This window comes from Marmota monax, unplaced genomic scaffold, assembly GCF_021218885.2.
Source record: "Marmota monax isolate L192 unplaced genomic scaffold, Marmota_monax_Labrador192_F-V1.1 WCK01_AAM20220418_F8-fsc00232, whole genome shotgun sequence".
In the NCBI taxonomy this organism is placed as follows: Eukaryota; Metazoa; Chordata; class Mammalia; order Rodentia; family Sciuridae; genus Marmota; species Marmota monax.
In genome coordinates this window covers 2041195-2060875 of record NW_026695232.1, presented here as the reverse complement: position 1 = coordinate 2060875, position 19681 = coordinate 2041195, and the positions used below count along the sequence as shown (strand labels likewise).

The 19681-nt window shown below is 36.2% G+C and overlaps 1 protein-coding gene across 6 annotated transcripts in view; it reads right to left on the bottom strand.

Moving 5' to 3' along the window:
* Positions 1 to 19681, bottom strand: part of Greb1l (GREB1 like retinoic acid receptor coactivator) — a 264690-nt gene that overhangs the window by 205147 nt on the left and 39862 nt on the right. The gene's annotated exons all lie outside the window — the stretch shown is intronic.

The window sequence follows — 19681 nt, the reverse complement described above, 5'->3', positions numbered from 1 at the left end:
GATCTTGTGAAAATGCAAATTCTAATTCCCTAAATGTGGGACGAGGGCCTGAGAATCTGCATTTCTAACAAGCTTGCAGGTGAAGCAGGCTCTGGTGGCCCAGAGGATAACTGTGTAAAGATTCTAGCAGTGGTTCTCAAATATGGTTGGATATTAAAATTCTTATGAAATTAAAATCCTGATGCCAGGATGCACCTCAAGATCAATCAAAATATAATAATCAGGGGAGCTATTTTTAAAGCTCCCCAGGTCATTCTAATGTGCAACCAAAGTTGCATATTCCACCTCAGCCAAATCATCTTACTGTCTTCTCTCCCTACTGACTCCTGCACTCCTGGTAAGATCTAACACCAGTCTTCCTTTTGTCAAGCATCTTCAACCCTGGATATTCACTAACTACCTCTTCCCAAACCCTCGGGGGCTGCTGGACCCATTCTTTCATCTCTCTTCTGAATTAGCAGCAGAATGTGCACACCTTGAAGCAGGAGCTGCTGCTTACACTTCATACTCTCAAGGCCTGGAAAGTACAAATGTTATGTGTGCTTAATAGGACTTTGAGATGGGTTTTTAGGAAAATTCAGCAAATAATAACAATTAAGTTTTGATTACTGCATCTGAAAAGAAAAAGAAAAAACAAAAGTGTCCTCACAAAGCAGGAGTACTTTTTCAAGAAGGATGGGATACAGGCTAGGAATCTCTATTTCAAAAATCTGAAATTGGAAACACTTTGAAATTTTGGAATATTTGCATTGATTTTTGTCAACAGACAAAATCAAAGCAAATATTCCAAAATTTGAAAAAACTCCAAAATCTGAAACACCTCTGTTCTCAAGGATTTCAGATAAGGGATTGTCAACTTGTACTTTCAAGACTTGACCGTGCCTGCCAGACAGGTGCAAAGATCCAATTCCTCTTAGTTAAGAAAAGCAAAGCCTCTATCCAGTCCCTAAGATGTGCCCTTCGGAAAGGGTAAAAAGAAAGAAAGAAGTCAGCCCAGGGTCACGACCTTTAGGTTAAGATGTGGAAGGGCTCAAATAACAAGCCATTCCTCACCACACGGAAGCAAGAATTCTCCGCATCATGGTCACAAGAGCTCATTCAAATTTGGGAATGAATGGACTGGGTCCTCCAATTTAGCTGACTAATTCCTTAACTACTCCATTTTAGGATATAAAAGGCTCCCAGTGCCATAAATACGCAGAAAAAGGAAGGAGACTGTTAATAGAGCTATTTCTAAAACCTGAGTTCATGAAATACTTCATTAAAGGAACAGACTATCTTATACTTAGCCAGAAAACATTTTCAATATGAAATCAGAGACAAAAAAAAAAAAAAAACTACAAGAAGGGCTGGGGTTGTAGCTCAGTGCTCACATGCGTGAGGCACTGGGTTCAATCCTCAGCACCACATAAAAATAAATAAATAAAATATTGTGTTTAAAAAAAAAAGAAAACCAAAAGATGACTTCTAGGGGTCAGAAACAAATGATGGAGGACATACTTAGGCAAATTCATCGCCATTCCAAACTCAGAAAAATTTAAATTGAGAGACTATTTATTGACAAAGAGATTGATCTCTAAAGTCAAACAGTCAAGTCCTGACTTTTCCCACTCACTGTATCTTCCAAGTGAATTTCTTTTACTTTCTTGGCCTCAGTTTTCTTTCTGTGAAGTGAGGATCATAGTGACAATTTTTTCTATCTATTTTAAATGATAAACACAGCAGTTCCTCTAACATTGACTACCATACAATAAATGATAAATTTGTTTCTAATCTGTTCAAATAAGCCTTTGCCACAAAGCAATTTTATATGGTGGTTATGTTACAATAAGCTACACTTTGATTCTATCAAGCCATCCATCTCTTCCAGAACTTGCATACACATAATGCCTCAGTGGCTTTACACATGATGTCTCTTGCCTGAAATGACCGGTCTCCCCTTCTTCTCTATTATTAGTATCATCATCATCATAATCATCATCATTATTATTTGTGTATGTGTATGGTGCTGGGGATCAAACCCAGGGCCTTGTACATGCCAAGCATGTGCTCTATCTCTGAGCTATACTCTGAGATAAATCTTACTTTCATACTATCTCCTCTCTTTTGAATGTTTTTCCTGTCCCCTCTACCAACAGAGGTTGTCTTCAGTTTCTAGAGCATTTTGTATTGGAGTATGTATATCACACACTGAATTGTAAGCCTGCATTTCTTTCTCTCATTTGAACCATGCTGTTCAACACAATAGCCACTAGCCTCACATGTCATTAGTGATAATTTAAATCAAAAATAAATAAAAATAGGGCTGGGGTTGTGGTTCAAGTGGTCGAGCGCTCACCTAGCATGCGTGAGGCACTGGGTTCGATCCTCAGCACCACATAAAAAAATAAAATAAAGATATTGTGTCCACCTAAAACTAAAAAAATAAAAATGCAGTTCTTCATTTATATTAGACAAATTTCAAATACTCAAGAACATTGGGCCATTCAGACTAGAACTTCTCCATCATTATGGAATGTTTTCTTGAACAGAACTATTCTAATCTATCCACAGGGATCATGTCTTGTTCATCCTTCAGCCTAACACTAACTATAGTGGGTTTGTAAATGAATGACTATATCGACAAATATAGGTATGTTTACACATATCCTTTCATCTGAATGAAAGGGTATTAATTATTCCCTGATGTTAAACCTACAAGAGAACACCTTTACAAGGTATGTAGCATGGAGCTCATCATTTAGCAGGCAATGGATCAAGGAGTTGGTTGAGAAGTCCAATTCCTTTCCTTCTGATAATTCATAACTCATATTCTGCCAGAAGATCACTAAAGAGATTTTTATGTTAAGGGATATCACTGGCTCTATTTAATAGTCAGGTTGGGTTTTATCTGCCTAGTCTTACCAAGTCTACCTGCTCCTTAATTTCAGAACCAGAGTGCATCATTCTCATGCGAGAATATGAAAATCTGTTCTGTGATATCTCCGACAAACTCAAGACAGGCCAGCAGCTCAGCCAACCAGAAAACATTTCTCCCAAGGCCATACATGAGAGCTGCAAAATCCCTCCTTTTATGGTTACCACTTTCTTGCTAATGACTTTCCCAGGCTCTCCTTGTATCTCCTCCGTCCTGAACAAAGATTGTTGAGATACCCAATTACTAAACTGCTCCTGCTTTGGGATGCCACTTGATCCTGTGTTAATCCTCTCTTTCCAGGTCCCTCTTTAGAATCATTTATTTTGAGTCCAAACCCTACAAAAAAAAAAAAAAAAAAAAAACAACCTTTATCTTGCTGAGATGCCCCACCATTCCCCTGCTGTGCTCTTTCCCTGGCTTCGAGTTAAGGTTGGCTGTAGGAGCCTCCCAGCCTGAGGTCTTGCCCATAACCAAACTTAAGGACCAATCCTGTAAAGGCAGTCACTTCACTCCAGAAAATTTCTCAAAGCACAATGTAACAGAATGTTTTCTGCTCTTCTGATGTGTGTGTGTGTGTGTGTGCGTGTGTGTGTTTTACTAGGGATTGAACCCAAGGTCTCATACATGCTAGGCAAGTGCTCTACTACTGAGCTACATCCCCAACCCTTTTCAAAAAAAAATATTACTTTGAGATAGGTTTTTGCTTAAGTTGCCCAAGCTGGCCTCAAACTTGTGATTCTCCTGCCTCAGCCAACCAAAGTGACTGGGATTACAGATGTATCTGCACCCAGCTGCTCATCTGATTTGATTTTTTGGCACTGGGGATTAAAAACCAGAGGTGCTTAACCACTGAACCATCTCCCCAGCACTTTTTATTTTTCATATTGAGACAGGGCTTTGCTAAATTGCTGAGGCTGGTTTCAAACTTGCCATCCTCCTGCCTCAGCCTCCGGAGTTGCTGGGATTATAGGCATGCACCTTATAAATGGCACCTGGCCGTTTATTTTATTTTTGATCAAGAACTGTGTTTCTTAATTGAGCCTTAAAAAGGGAGTATTCATCCATGCTCCAACATGGATAAAGCCTGAAAACATGATACTAAGTGAAAGAAGTCAGACTCAAAATCCATTTATATGGATTGTCCAAAACAATCAAATCCATAGAGACAGAAGATATTGAATGTTGCTAAGGACTTGGGGGAAGGCAAGAATGGGGAGTGACTGCTAATGGATATAAGGTGTCTCACTGGATGATGAAAGTGTTCTGGAATTAGTGGTGATGGTTGTACAATCTTGTGAATATACTATAAATTACTACACTGTACTGAAAAGGTAGATTTTATGGTATGTAAATTAACTCAGTTTTTAAAAAATAGTTACATTTTATGCCTTTGATAGAGAGTACAGTTTTGTGTCAGAACCAGTTTTATCCTCCTTAAAAAGCAGACAATCAACAAGGAAGAGCTTCCTAAAGCAGCTATAGACAAACCTACAAAATATTTTGCAGAGTATTGCTTATTGATTTCAGTAGCACCTAACCAGGTTTCCCAAGTAAACCTTCTACCATGTCTTTATTCCTATTCATCCTTAGCTTGTTTCTCCCTCATTCTCTTGCATCCATCTTTTTCTCTACAGCTCAATATCTGTAATTTTACCATAAATCTGTCCCAGCAAATTTTTAACTCCTCAAACATTGTTCTATAGCTAAAACTGATGTACAAACCTAGCTTATCTGGTATATTTGTTGCCACCTTATCAAAATTACATTTCCCAAGATGGTGTTGAGTATTGAAAAGCTAAAGAGAAATGCTTAGGATGTGCCGGTATCAGGAGAGGTCTAATGGTAGAAAACAGGGCATATCAAGGTCTGTGTAACAGAGGATCCCTTTCAACTGGAATTAAAAATAGGAGTGGCACTTCCCTCAGAAAAGGCTTAAAACACTCCTTCTATTGTCACAGGGCATGAAGCACATTCATCTTACAGAGAAAAATGACCAAGAGACCACTGACAAGAAAGAGGCACAAAATGGCAGGAATGTTAACTGATAGCATGGACACTTGCACTGGACAAAGACCACTTGCACTGGTCTACAAATCTAAATCATACTCAGTAAAAAGAGGACTTTTCTAAGTTTCTCTGATTTGTACTAAGACTCTGGAACAAGTAGGTACCTTGGATTAGGAAGCACTTGCATGCGGCTTCTGTTGACCAGTGGTTTACTTTGTCAATAAGGGATGGACATCCCCACATAGGAGGCTTTTCAAGTTGATGACTTGCAACACCAAGAAGGGAGTTTAGTCCGGATCTGAAAGAGAATGCTCATAGGGCTATGGCCCACTTCTCAGAAAGGAAGAAACTGTAAACAACACCCCAATCTATCCCTTACAGTTCATATTATGTAAATATTCAGAGTAAACTACGTAGACTGACCATTGTTACTTCAAAGCATGAGTTTTATTATTCTTAACACATCTTTTAGCCATTTGGTGTCACTGCAATAGAGATACCTATACACATGGGATGTGATAGTGGTTTCAATGACCCCAGAAATTCACAATCCATTTGTCTTTCAGTGAACTTTTATTCCCCCAGTGAAATGCAGACATTCAATTTTATGAGGGAGGTCTAGGGAACCATATGCTTCATGATTTTGTCTAAGATTGGCACAATTCCAAATTTCACCAGGTTGCTTAGTATGTAGCCATCACTTGCACACTACTTTCTGATAACATGGGTTCCTTCTGTTCTTCCTCCTTTACCAGTATAGATAAATAAAAGAGAACAGTTGGGCACAGTGGTTAGCACATGGCTGAAGTCCCGTTACTTGGGAAGCGGAGGCTGGAAGATCATTTGAGTCCAGGAATTTGAGGTCAGGTTGGGCAACAGAGTAAGACCCTGTTTCCAGTACTTTATCACGGTAACACAGACATGTGTCTCCAACTTGGAAATACTCCAGATGTCTTGAACATGGGGGCTGAATGATGAGTCAGGGAAGGCATCTCCAAAGAGTAACCTGGAGCTGCAATGAGGTGGGTACTCACCAGGCAAACATGTGCGCGGAGCAGGGGTCAGGAGAACACCCCAGGTGAGCACAAAGGACAGTGTGGTATGTGTGATGCTGAGAGGTGAGGATGCCTGGCTTTCAGGAACAATGGGGCAAGTCCTCCATGGAGTTAGGATATAGCTTGGGAAATATAGGAGATGGAACAGAGCCAGAATATGATGTGTTACCTGACTGAAGAACATGACAGAATATTGGCCTGGAAATCATTTTAGTTGACAGCATCGATAGAATGAACATAGGGAACTATGTTTAGAAAACTCCTACCAGACAAATGTTGCTTATTATAAACCACTTTCAAAAGGGAAAGTCTTGTTACATAAGTGGCAGCTAATAATGTTGGTTTGTACAGTCTGCTAAGTGGAATAGGTCTTGAGTCTACATTAAAGGTCAACATAAACTTGAGACCGTCTGTCTTAAATGAACTTTGATTTGGGGGAAAAAACACCTAAACTATGATTTTGAAAAGGGAAGTGGAGCCATATATCCAGTAGTTAAGGATTAGATAACATTTATATAAGATATATTTTGAACGTAATAACATTTATATTAGAGCTTTGTGATATCAAAGTAAAACTGATTTAAATATCAAAAATAGGACTCTTCCATTTCATACAACTAGCTAGCTAGCCTGCTTGAAAAACAAAGGCTAAAGAAATTTATCCATGGAAGGTATACAGTACTACCATTAGCATTCAGTAAAGCCCTACACATTCTTATTTTGGCCACATCTGGGAAGTAATTAAAATGATTCATTTGGGTGTTGAATGAAGAAGTAGGATAGGAAACCAGGTACTCATGGTATTGTATTCTCTTCAGAAACACTTCAAGGCCAAAGCACACTCCACATTTTCCATTTTCCAGAAGCCAGGTAGTAGCAGAGCATTTGTTAGTGATCACAAAGTAGGACAGCAGCAAGTCACCAATAACTGAACAGTTGCATCTGTTTCAGTCATTCCAGTCAATGAACTGTTGGTATTCTGAGTGAAGTAACTCTCACAGCGCCCTTTTTGCATTTTCTACAAACACTATGCATTGTCAACAGGAAAACCTCCATGTGTTTATAATCCTCAAGGCAATAAGTAGCAACCAAATATGGAGCCTGTTGCTATGGTACTGGGATACCACCATCAAATGTCACCTGTGAATAAACACACAATTCTGATACATCACAGTGACTATACTTTCACCATTCAAATAAACATGGACTTCCCCCCATTCTTTTGCTAACTCAGGGGCAAGATTGTATGCAAAATAAATTGAAATCAACTGATATAAAATATTTATTTAAGCCAATATTGGTAAAATGATAATTTACATTCTATTCAAATAAGTACATATAAGAGCCTGGCATGGTGGCATAAGCCTGAAATAGTGGCACATGCTTGTTATCCCAGCAACTCAGGAAACTGAGGCAAAAAGAGCTCAGGTTAAAACCAGCCTCAGTAAATTAACAAGGCCCTAAGCAACTTAGTGAGACCCTATCTCAAAAAAAAAAAAGTGGGGTGGGTGGGCTGGGGATTTGGCTCAATTTTGGCTCAATAGTTAAATACCCTTGGGTTTAATCCCTAGTACCAAAAGAAACCCTTTGGCATTTTTCAAGGTTGAGCTCCCCTTCAATCATTAATAGCCATTACTGACTCGTCAATACAGAGGAGTGGTCCTTAGACCCAAAGCAGCAATCTGGCTGCAGCTCTGCATTGCACAATGCATTCATACCAGAAAAGAGGGGCCAAGGAGAGCTCCACCCCACAGTCAGACACATTTCCCCCAAGTGGAAGAAAGACCATGGTTCTTTCCCCCACACCGTCCCCAAACCCTGGATAGTCTTCTTGCTCATCTCAAAGGAAAATCTCTTGGGATTATTTTTAGCTAACAAAACCCAAAATGTCTTATGCTCTCCCCCTGCCCCCCCCCAAAAAAAAGAGATACAAAGAGAACAACATTAAATTAATTTTTAATAAGTTAAAGTCATTTTAACTTATAATGTTAAATGGAATCAACCTGCACAAAATAATCATTTAAGCCAATATCAGTAAGATGGTAATTTACATTTCATAGGGTTAAGCTGATATAGATATTCTTTTCCCCTTATCACCAGGCTGCTAAAACCTATTATAGATTCTTTATCCACCTCCCCAGAGAAGCAACTCTACCCAAATGAAAAGATGGTAACTTATAACTCTTAAGCTTGGTATAGAAATATATTCAAGGACAGTGTCCTCTTATTAAATGTAGGAGTGACTCATAAAATAATTAGTTGGCTATTACCAAGGAACAAAATATTAGGTCTGTGTTTTAAATTAAAATTCATTTTTAATAAGATATAAGAAAAATGGCATTGAAGAACAGATGATAGAGCTGAATATGTATGATAACAGATGATTGCAAATTCGGGGTCGTTTGTTATAGAATATACGTTGAAAAGTGGATATCACCAATGACAACAAATATATGCTCCTAAATAAACAAAAGATTTCTCCGAGACAAGTTATTATTAGCATTTATGGAGTGCCAACAGTGTGATGGAGTGTGTAATTCTTTAGAACAATGTGTACAAGTTCTTGGTCTAGGTTCTTGTATGGAAAAAATTGCACATATTACTGATTAAATTAAATATTTTATTTCTTTTCTGCTTTTTAAAACAGCTGTGAATGAAAAACCACACCAAAGAAAAAGTTTCATGATTCTATGAGAAGGGCAATTTAAAAAGCATGGAACCAAAGTAGGCTAGATGAAATACTAGATGAAATACTTTATCATATGCAGTCATCATAGAACTAAATGACTAGTATTAGATTATAGAATGCCACGTATAAACAGTTAACACCCTAGGTTAACATCCTGGGTCCAGTGTTAACATCCACCCTAAGTTTAATCCACTTCATAGGGCTATGTTGCTCTGACTGTGACTGCAATCCTCAGAATTAACTGTCTCCTGGTAAGCTATTTAAGGCCAAATCTCTAAAAAAGTTTAAACAAAAAGCACTCGAAGGGCTAAGAGTGCTTAACAGGCTATGTGGTACCAAAGGATAATGATCTTCTCAAGTTCATGGACCAACATGCCAAGCAAAATTTGCCAAAACCACTTTATTTGGACACTCATTTCAGAACCTAATAAAATCTCTGTTTCGAGTTACACCTCCACGTATTTGAAAGTCATGAGACCTTGGGGCAAGTTACTCAACTTCTGAAAATGAGGTTAACAATACTACCACATAGGATGGTTGTAAAGATTAGGTAAGATAGTGTACGTGACATGCTTAGCAATAGGGCTCAGTAAATATTTTTGCTGCTTTGCTCCACATCCTCAGACTTGACCAGCTATTTATTATCTTTTGCCTGAACTCTCAGGTTCAAGGAGACTTACTTCTTCCAAGTCTCATTGTGTTCATTTTTTCTCTCTAAATTAATCTTACACATGAAAATCATTTTCAAAGTGCCATTTCCATTCCATGACACCTTCTTCCTTCCTGCTCAAATCTCTTCACCCTATAGAATAAATAATGGCTAATTTTTGTTGTTGTTGTTGTTGTTCTGGTCTCACTTCAAGGCACAAACAACTCCTATTTAAGTGTTCATTCAATGAACTATAGAATATCCTACATGAGCTTATTAGGACAGTGAACAGTCTAAATCAGCATTACTCAAAGTGTGGTCCATGGACCAGATAGAGTACTTAATCAGACAAGTATAGAACAACAGTTCATAAGTGTAATTTTGTGTCTGTCAAATCTAATATTGAAAACTGGGGGTTGTATTTTGTCTTTTGAATTTCATTTTTTTCTAATTATTGTGTTTATTGTATTTTATGAAATTATTGCTCTACCTCAGCTGAAAAGAAAATAAACTGATTTTCATAACAGACCATTTGAGAACCATTGCTCTAACACATGCCTTGCTCTACTGAACACTGTCTTCCTAGGCTCCTAGAGCCCAACTAGTCTCCCCTGCCCCAAATGGCAGTTCCAGATAATTGAAAGAACTTACTCTACTTCAGTAGCAGTAACAAACATAGTCATCTAATTATATACATGTGTTCTTTGTAATTTTGCTCACTGGAATTTTGCTAGATGACAACTTACTATGGCATGGAATTTGACATAGAGATGGTATGTTTTGGGCTCCTTCCAAGCATTCCTCAAGTTTTTGTTCATTATTTTACTTTTTCTTTTTTTTTCACAGTGCTAAGCACCAAACCAGGGACTTGCACGTTAGGTAAGCACTCTACTATTAAGCTACACCCCCAGCCTCAATTCACTATTTCATTGAGATGCTTTAGTTAGAAATTAACTTCAGATAGTGGGATAAAAACATAAAAAGAAAAAAAAATTCAGGAACTCTGGACCAGCAACGCTGCAAGGTTTGGAGATGTCTCTAAGGTCATCAATGCTAGGATAAGATCTTTCTGGTTTTCTCTGTAAAACTTTATTTTGAAATATTTTACTTTTCAAGAAAGACAAAATGCTTTCAGCTATTTCTTTTCAAAATTATATTGTCACATTTGTATAAAAAAGAGTGTCTTAATTAAAAAATGAAACTTGGTAAATTCATAATAAATTGATATCCCATTAATATAGAAAACATGTTTATGAGAAAAATCTTACAAATAAAAATCTATTTAAATGAAAAAATAGCCTTTTTTTAATATTTCCTATACATGCAAAGTTCTATTTATGGAACATGCATAAGCATACACATAACCACATAAATAGGTATATATGTAAAATATAGAAATTTATTCACATATACATTTGTAACTCTACTTGCCAGTGTGGGAGTGCTCCATCATACCAAATTAAATAAAAGCCATCAATACACTGTTTTATGGAATTATGTACACACACAGTTACAAACAAATATATATTTCTAATAAATAAAAATAGACATATAAAACAGGAAAATATTTAAATAAGTGCTCCTAGGGCTGGGGATGTGGCTCAAGCGGTAGCGCGCCCGCCTGGCATGCGTGCGGCCCGGGTTCGATCCTCAGCACCACATACAAACAAAGATGCTGTGTCCACCAAAAAAACTAAAAAATAAACACTAAAATTCTCTCTCTCTCTCTCTCTCTCTCTCTCTCTTTAAAAAAAAAAAAAGTGCTCCTATAGCATAAACCCCAAGGATAACATTATGAAGAAGTCCCCATTACTTATACTTTTATTAGTAGTTGAGACTTACCAACATTATCTCCTTATCTGTAAAAGGAGGTTAACAATTACTTCTACATGAATTATCAACCCCAGTCACCTGGTATAGAGCCAGTCAATACAGGCTTCTGTTGGGTGCTTTGAATGAGCTATTCCTAGTCAAGAGCACAAAAATGTCCACCTACTTACGTTTCTTCTACCATGAGTCAGAAATTTAATTTAGCAAACATGTTTAAACACTCTCTCTATATAAAAGAATTGGTGAGGATGGACCACCATTAACAACACACAGTGCCTCGACTCAAGGAACTACAACTTAATGGGAACATAATACAAGTACACAAATAACTATTATACAAAGTGGCATCAAGTAGGTGCTGTGAGTGGTTTATAAGCCTCTTTATGCAGAAGTTCAAAGATCATCTCACACCTAGTTGGGAAAGTCCAGACAGGGTTTATGAAATACATTGTATTTGAAGGGAGCTAAGACAATGGATAAGACACCACACCTAATAGCATCACATAAAGAAAGAAAAAATGAGCACACACAAACATAAACTCATTAATTTATTGCCCATAAACTTCCTTCTCAATATCTATATGGCTATTATACCAAAATCTACTACTATAATTTGTGAAAGTTATAAAGTTCACCACTAGATTATACTTTGTTAACTCAAAAAGTGAGTATCAGAAATCAGATTTCCAACGTAAGGAAAAGAACAGTACACTCAAAGAAATGTAAGTTTACATTTATAGTATTAACAAGGTTCTTTAATTTTAAAACACTAACATCAAATTTTTTAGAGGTGAAAAAGTCCAGAGCTGTGTTCAAAAGCGAGAGCTAACAAGCCAAAACAGAACATACAATGTCACTTAGGAATTTCAGATGCTTGGGGAGGTGAGCAACTTACTAAGTTCAGTAAGTCAGTCCACTCTCTTTAATACAGTGAACTCTCTCTACAGGCTGGAGAATCTAATATTTTATTCAAGTCACAATAAAATAAAGCTCTGCATAATCCCCTCTACCTGACAATTGAATATGTCAGATGAATATGGCAGATCCTCCAGTCTCTTCTATCTGTCAGCTTCTGAGTGTATGCAAGCCATGAGCATCATAGTTAAAAGAAACTACCAAGTCCAGGAAATGGAATTAAGAATTAAAAAGTTATACATGTATAATATGTAGATAATGATCATATATAGTTACATATATACATGGAATATATATAGTCTAATAGTTGTTTCTTCCCTTGGAGTTCAGAAATTACACATTTTCAATTAAGGTTTCTTTCATGGAAAATATCACTCGATACACATTGCAAATATTTTCCTTTTTTTTAATGCTTTAACACATCAAATATCTGTCAATGTCGTTGGAAGAACATGGAATTTTGAGAATCAGACAGGTGCAGGTTTTCAAGGAGAGTGCAGGTCACACCCGAAAGAAGTAAGAGAAGAGGCCAATGTGGGTAGGAATTGTAGAACCAATCTAGATAAAAAGAGTTCTGGGAATATAATTGTTATTACTGTGAATAGCATTTATTGAGTGCTCACTGGGTACTTCACATCAACTCTCTCATTTAATCTTCACAACATACTTATGACACAGGCACACTTATATTTAATCACACTTAAATGTAAGAAAGCTGGTGTAGAGAAAAACATATTCTCTAACATTAATATGAATAGGGTTCTTCCTTTTCTTTCAGGAATAATGCCAATGATAACCCTGCCTTTTGAGAGAAGAACAGGAAAGGGAGAATCAAAAGGCGCCACTTTGGTGCCCACAACCACATCAAACAGATTCTTGAAATTTACAAATTCAATATAATTCTTATCAAGGTCCCAGCTAAAATTTATTAGCTAAAATTGGCATGCTCATTCTGAAATTCACACAGAAGTGCAAGGGAGCAAAAATAGTCAAAATAATCATCAAACAGAACAAAGCAGGAGGACTTGTCCTTCCAAATTCAAAACTTAACACAAAACTATAACAATCAATATTGCTACTGGCAAATAAACAGAAATATAAATCAATGAAATGCAATTAAGACAGAAAAAAAAACTTTATGGTCAACTGATTTTTGGTAAGGGTACCAAGATAACTCAATTGGGAAAGAAAAGTCTTTTTAACACATGACGTTAAAACAACTAGAAAGCCAAATATAAAGAATGAACTTAGACACTTACTTACACTATACATAAAGATTAACCAAAGATCAGTCATAGACATAAATGTAAGAGCTAAAACTACAAAAATTTTAGAAGAATATGTGAGTGTAAATCTCTATGACCTTGAATTAGGCAATGGTTTCTTACATGGGATCCGAAAAACATAAGTGACAAAATAAAAACCAGATAAACTGGACATCATCAAAATTAAAAACTTCTGTGCTACAAAGGCCACCATCAAGACAACAAACAATTAACACTGGGCAGGGGCATTTTTCCTAAATGTTGAGAACTCTGGTGTTCTCTAGAGTGCCCATTCACTTGGACAAGTAGTGATTCATTAATGTTAATTAAAAATTTAAGGTTTTGGTTTATATGATGGTTTCTCAGCATTCATCCAGTAAAGCACAGCTATAAATCAATGATAAGATACTCCAATACAATTATTTAGGATGAACAGGTATTAGGAATCTGACCTAACCCAAAGTGGGTACTATATGCCAACCTAAAATGGATACTGCTCCATTAAGAAATCTTAAAGTAAAAAACACAGAGAGAGTGTGCTATTGCCTTTCAGAAAAAGAATGTAATATTTTCTCTTTTTTTCCCCTCAGAGAATTCTTGCCTTTCTTCACTTCTTCAAATCAGTATGCCTGATAATTAGTGGTAAAACATCAGCAGTTGGGGCTGGGATTGTGGCACAGCGGTAGAGCTCTCGCCTAACACGTGCGCGCCAGGTTCGCTCCTCAGCTCAGCACCACGTAAAAGTAAATAAATAAAATAAAGGTGTTGTGTCCAACTACAACTAAAAATATATTTTAAAAAATATCAGAAATCATACCATAAAAGGAAATAACAATCAGGTGTGTGTCCCAGCAACTTTAGAAACTACGGCTGGAGGATTGCAAGTTCAAGACCAGCCTTAGCAACTTAGGGAGGCCCTGTCTAAAAAAAGTAATAGCAATTCCACATATGTGGGATTTGCTGAAGTACATTAAAAGACACTTATATAGAACCCAATTTGTTTTGCTCTAAAGTTAAGTTCAAGAGCAGTAGAAGCTTTCTAGGAATTCATCCTAAATAGATAATTGTAGGGGTGAGGGGCAGGCAGAAATTAAATGCATAAAGTTATGCAATTATATCATTATTTTTAAAAGCAGAAATTTTCAAACAGTCTAAAACTCAAACCTAGAGAAATGAGTAATTAATGTATGACACATAAACTCTGTGAGTATTATGAAACTGCCAACAATAATTACATACAACATGGAAAAACGTTTAAGATGCTGTTTTATAATCACAACACTCAATGATATTATATACATTATATATGTATATGATAATTATAACAATGAATAAATATGAAATAATATCAACAAGAAAGAAAAAGGCAAGCAAAAAATATTTATGAAAGTGGAATTCCATGTGATATTTTGTAAGATGAGAGGAAAAGAGTTGGAGGAGATATGTAATAATTACACATTAATTAATTAATTATAATTTCTATGTTATAGGTCAAAATTTGCTGACATAAACTGTGTTCACAATAAACTTTAGAGTGAACAAAGATTTATGACATATGGTATGATATAATAATTGATCTTTTGGCTGGGGACAGTGGAAATTTTTTAAGCAATTTTTTTACTTTTAATTTATATATCATAAAACATACCCATTGTAGGTATATACTTTAATAGTTTTTTTTGCAAACTTGCAGAAATTTACAACCCTCACCACAATTCATTTTTAGAACATTTCCATTGCCCCAAAAAGTTCCCTCATGCTTATTTGCAGCCAATCACCACTTGTATTCTCATGACTCTGTTTTCCATCTCTGTAAACAAAATTGTATTTTGGACAGAAAAAGATGAAAATGAATCACATGTTTATGTATTCACATAGTAAAGTCAAAATGAGCATGCACCAGGATTATGTGCAGGTTCATTTACAAACAATATTAATAAAAATTTCAAAAAACAGCTTTCTGAAGTTTTTGATCAATTAGCTTCTATTATCTATAAGGAATTTGGGGGGTTTTTTTGTTTGTTTGTTTGTTTTGTTTTGTTTTTTACTTTCCTTTTAAATATGAAAGTTCTACATAAATATAGCAGGTTGTACAAATGCATTTACCTTCACTTCCCTACTTAAACCCAACTAAAAGTATATTAAAGAGTTCTTTAAAGGTATGAAATAACAAGGAAAAAAGAGAACAGAAGCAAAGAGAACACCAACAAAATGTATGAACTCAAGGCAGATGGACTAGCAGTAGTTGACCTTGCAGAACCAGAAAACTGAATCCTAATTCAGCAGCAGGGGAAGCTTAGAAACAACCAGATTTATGGAGTAAACCACTTTCTCCACAAAGGCAGCAGGTTAGGTTTCACATATGGGAATAAAGGTAAGGTTAGAAACAGGGGGAGTTAGGGCTGGGGATGTAACTCAGCAGTAGAACGCTTGCCTGGCAGGCATGAGGCCCTGGAATTGTCAATCCCCAGTACTGGAAAAGAAAAATAAAAAAAATCAGTTAATTCTCCAGATCCATCCCCCAACCCAAGCAGGCAACTATACCTCTCTCATTTTACAGAACACTGGACAGGCACAGGTGAAGATGGGAGTGCCATTTTGCAAACAAGGGCATGAGGTGAACATTGTCTGCACTGAAAATTGAATCTACCCCCCTTTTTTCCAACTTAGCTCTCAGAAAGAGGGTAACCAGTCCTACAACCATAGAGACAGGAGGTTATAAGATTTTTCTATGCAGAATCCAACCAGTCTAAGGAAAAAGACTTAGCATACTGACTGGACATTTCTCCATGAAATGTCCACAGGTGACAAGCTTTATGGTGGGATCAGAACTTATCAGGTTTACTTGGTACTGGTATGAAAGAGCAGACAACCAGGATTATCAGAAAACTAAAAAATATCTCAGATATAGTGGATAGAAACCCAAATAAACAAACAAAAAGCAACCTGAAGAAAACAGAGGCTTTTCAGGGAGAAAAACAGTGTTTAAACATTTATTTCATTAATATATTCAGAGACAGGAGAGAAAAAATCATAAATATATAAAAAAATAACATGTACACAGAAAATATATACTTTTCAAATGGGTTGAAAACACGTCTACAAAAAAATCTTGTACATAAATGTTTACAGCAACTTTATTCATAACTGCCCAAATCAGAAGCAACCAAGATATGTCCTTCAACAGATAAATGGGGGGCTGGGGATGTGGCTCAAGCGGTAATGCGCTCACCTGGCATGCACCGGGCGCTGGGTTTGATCCTCAGCACCACATAAAATAAAAATAAAGATGTTGTGTCCACCGAAAACTGAAAAATAAATATTAAAAAATTCTCCTCTCTCTCTCTCTCTCTCTCTCTCTCTCTCTGTCTCTCTCTCTCCCCCCCTCTCACTCTTAAAAAAAAAAAGATAAATGGATAAATGGTAGTAGAACCATACAATGGAATATATTATTCAGTGATAAAAAGTTACCAAGCCACAAAAATATATCAGTAATCTTAAGTGCATATTGTTAAATTTAAAAAAAAACAAACACTAATCTGTAAAGCCCACCTGTCAAATGATGCCAATTACATTATGTGTCACATAATGACAGTGATGTTCTGACAAATGCATTAGGTGATTCCATCATTGTGTGAACATTGTAAAGTGTACTTACACAAACTAAGATAGCTCATACATTACTAGGAAATATAATCCTTTGGGACAATAGTTGTATATGCAAACCACTAGTGACTGAAACATCATTATGCAGCACATAACTATATATGACATTCTGGAAAAGGCAAAACTAAGGACACAGGAAAAAAGATCTATGGTTGTCCAAGACTTGGAGGGATGGAAAGAGGGTACAGAGAATTTTTAGGGCAGTAAAATTACTCTGTATATGATAATGGGGGATAGATGACTTTATACATTTGTCAAAACCAATAGAATATACAACACATAATGAACCCTAATATAAACTATGAATTTCAGTTAATAATGAAGTATCACTATTTACTCATCAATTATGACAATTGTACCACACTAATGCAAGATGTTAATAACAGAAACTGGGAGTGCAAGGGGCTGGGGTTGTGGCTCAGCGGTAGAGCGCTTGCCTCACACGCGCAAGACCCTGGGTTCCATCCTCAGCACCACATAAAAATAAATAAGTGAAATAAAGGTATTGTACCCAACTACAACTAAAAAATAAACATTTTTTTTTCAAAAGAAACTGGGAGTACAAGAGGGGGTTTAGTAAAGTCCCATGTATTTTCCACTATATTTTTCTGTAAACCTAACAGTGCTTTAAAAATAGTCTATTATTAACAACAAAAAAATGACATGCCTTTTTATAAAGCCTACCAAATTAGCAATGAAATGGCTTAGATTTCAAGAGGAACTATAAATTTGAAGGAGCATTTTGGAAATCATTAAGGTATGTATGTGTCTAAAGGTATGACTTTCAAATGGGCAATTTTACTTTTGGAACTCTACACTAGAAAAAATTACAAGGTGTTGTGGGAAAGGATCCATAAGTACCAAGTGAAAAAAAATGGATCTCATTTAAATTATCAAATGGATAAGTGGTTAAACAATGGTATATCATTAAATAGAATTATGCTGTTATAAAAATTGTAATAATGGAGGCTGGGGATGTGGCTCAAGCGGTAGCGCGCTCGCCTGGCATGCACGCGGCTGGGGTTTGATCCTCAGCACCACATACAAACAAAGATGTTGTGTCCGACGAAAACTAAAAAATAAATATTAAAAAAAATTCTCTCTCTCTCTTTAAAAAAAAGTTGTAATAATGATTACTTTAGAAACATTACAGGGAAAATATCCATGAGAATATTAATTTCAAAAGAACACAAAATTACACAGTTACAATTTTGAAAAAAAATACATTTCTGCAAAAAGCTGTATGAAATTTATGGCATTGTAGATGCCCTTTTTCTCTCTTTCCCAAGCTTTCTAAAATGTTATATTTTCTTCAACTAGAGAAGGAGTTTGAAGTGATGATGCAAACTGCAATTTTAAAAGTAATTTAATATAAATATCAGATTTAGAGATGTCTTAATGATATTTTTAACCCTTTGGAAGATTTAAACCATGAATGTTTATCTTTGTAATAACATATTTGTCATAGAAATTAGAGAAACATGGAATTAGTTGTAGATAACATTACTTCACACACTCAGTTGTATCAGAACTATTGCTGTTCTAATGTAATGGACTATCGTAACACTCATTAATTTCAAATTTCCAAAAGTCTTGAATTGGTTTTTAAAGTAAAACATTATTTAGATATTAAGATGATCTGAATTTGGAAAATAGATAATCAGTTGGTTTCTGAACAGAGTTTGGCACACATTTTTTCCTTACAATTTCTGATGGCTACTTTATTAATTCAAACCTTGGTTCTGCTTTATGACACAATGTGACTGGTGTTTATTGCTTATTTTTATAGTTGGTGTTAGGGATTGCTCACAGATGAATGTTCTGATTTAGACATTTTAAGAACACTTGGCTGTCAGAACATTTTACACCCAGAACAAGTTACACTGAGTGTTCTTCATACCACCAAGTACCAAAATCTCAGGTACTAAGCTTAAGTGTGCTAAGTGTTAAATGTAAAAATTTCAGTGTGTAATACTAACTTCACATTTTAAGGAGATACTTAGTATCCTGCAATTTATAAGCGTGGATGACTTTAATGCTAAATAAAAGTCATCTGTCATAGCTATATCCATTTAAACAGGCCTCATGAGTTTTTGTCATATTTTATCAAGAAGTCCTACAGTAAGAACATCTTTGGTGCTCTATCTTTCAGCCAGTTTTCCAGACACACTTCACTTGAGAGGACAATCCACCAACTATTCATGAATTCTGTTGGCAACACTTCAAACCAAAATGTTTCATCCTGTCTTGCTTTCACACAGTTACTGAGTAAACTTGGTATACCGGACACTCAAAATACAGAGGTAAAACATGTAGTTTCTGCCCTCAAGAAGTACAAGAAGGAACTGGTTAGACAGGCAAGTCACAGTACACTGTGGTATGGTGGTCCATGTGGGATGACAGGCATGGCGTAGACCAGCATGGCAGAGGGAGGTAGGGAGCTGCATTTTGGCTATGTCAGTCTGAGATGACATGAGGACTTTTAGAAGTGGGGATATCTGAGCAGGAACATGATGGAGGAGTCTACAAATAAAGATCTAGGCTAGGAATAGAGATGTGTGACTCATGAGTAAAGAGACGATGAGATTGCCTAGGAAAAGTGTGTCAAGGGACAGAAAAAGGGACAAAGGAGGGAATTCTAGTTAAGGGGTGGGAATAGGAGTAACTGCCTACAAAACTCTTAAAGAA